Genomic DNA, 1995 nt, shown 5'->3' with positions numbered 1-1995 from the left:
GTTGGCTCCGTAACGACATCAGAATAATTGCTTTCTAAGGAGCAATAATACAAAAGAACATTTTTTCATTAGCTTAGTACTAGGAGCACAAGAATAATCAAACCTTTACAAACAAATAATATTGTTAAGTAATTTGTCAGAATACAGTTTTTAGTTTCCCCAGTAAAGCTGCACTTGTCAGCCCTAGGTTTCTATATTCTGAGACCTCTTTATAATATGCTGAGAGAACTGGACTGTAATAATAATAATTTAATTTGTATAATTGGTGTCATGCTTTCACCTAGCAGACCATTACAATATCAACTGGCTATTAAATAAATGTATTGTCCAAACATACTTTACATTAGACTTATGAACAAAGCCTCGGTATTCTCACATTTCAGGCCTACATTCTTGCCACATTTTGATGTCATGTATCACTGTATTGGATTTTCTTTATTCTTGAATGTGGCTCCTTGAAATGTCAGATTCTAAGTTACTTGCTTTTCTTTTTGTTAGCAATCTTCTTAAAAATGGAAATATAAAGTGAACATGGAATACCAGAAAACAAGATATCTTTTGATCATTAAGTTCAGTTTTTTAAGCTTTTTTTAAAGTGTAATACACATAAACATACACTTCTAAAATGAGTTAATATTTTCAATTTGTTTTCACAGCCTTTACATAATTGTGTAAAATCCATCAAAATCATGAAGCAGAACTTTACCATCCCACCATAAGACCCACCTTGTTCTAGTTACTAATCCCCCAAGGTTAACCACTATCCTGACTTTTAAACACAATAGATCTGTTTTGTTTTAAACTTAACATAAATGAAATCATACAGCATGTACTTTTTTGTGTCTATTTCTTTCCCACTCAAATTGTGTTAATGAGACATCTGTACTATTACATGTAGTTGTAGATTACTGTCATGGCTGTGCAGTATTCCATTACTTGCATAGAGTACAATTTATTTTCCCATTATATTGATAGACATTTGAGGAATTATCACTTTGGGCTATTATAAATAGTTCTATTTTGAACATATACATATTTCTGTTAAGTGTATACCACAGAGTGGAATTTCTGGATCATGGGATATGCATATATTTAACTTTGGTACATAGAGTTAAACACTTTTCAAAGAGGTATTACCGATTTGCTCACCTGCAAGCAGTGTATGAGAGTCTGGTTTCTCCACATGCTTCTCAACACTTAATTATATAAACTTCACCCATCCTGAAATGTAGTGGAATAGGTATATGTTGTTCTAATTTGTATTTCTCTGATGATAAAGTTACTAAAGTACCTTTTATATGTTACTGGCCATTTGGATGCCCTTTTTTTGTGATGTGTCTGTTCAGGTCCTCTGCCCATCTTTTGCTAGTTTCAATGTCCTTTTCAAATAGATTTGTGGAGGCTCTTTATCTTTTGTTGGATTTACATATTGCAAATATGTTTTTCTACCTTTTGGATTTCTTTTTTTTCCCCTCTTAATGGTATATTTTGATACATAGAATTTCTTAAGGTAAAAATAGACCAATTCGCTGGACTTTTTATCATTATGGTTAATATGAAGATTAATTTCTGCACGTTAAAATAAAATATTTTGAAACCTATTTCTACAAAGTAACAAGTATTTGGACTTCAGACCTATTTGAGTCCCTGGATCTTATGTATGGCATGATCTTAGACAAAGTAATTAATTTCTCCTTGCTTCTATTTACTCATTGTAAAATAGACACAAAAAATATATGTATTTCCTCCACTGAATGCAAAATAAATAAAATATATGATGATCGTGAAATGTCTTTGAAAACTGCAAAGAACATAAGTCAAAGACAATGATAAAAAGAACTGTGTGATTTTCCCATCATAGGAACAAGAGATCTATGTGCCCTAACTTATGCCATGACCTTCAGTCAGTGTTCAGCTTGCAGAAAATAATTAATAGATTAGCAAACCAGAGAAATTTCATCAATCTGTAGGTACCTCTAATATTGTTTATCTGAA

Source organism: Manis pentadactyla, chromosome 2 (assembly GCF_030020395.1).
Source record: "Manis pentadactyla isolate mManPen7 chromosome 2, mManPen7.hap1, whole genome shotgun sequence".
NCBI classification, from domain to species: Eukaryota; Metazoa; Chordata; class Mammalia; order Pholidota; family Manidae; genus Manis; species Manis pentadactyla.
The sequence above is the reverse complement of the archived record's forward strand: the minus strand, read 5'-3'. Positions refer to the sequence as shown.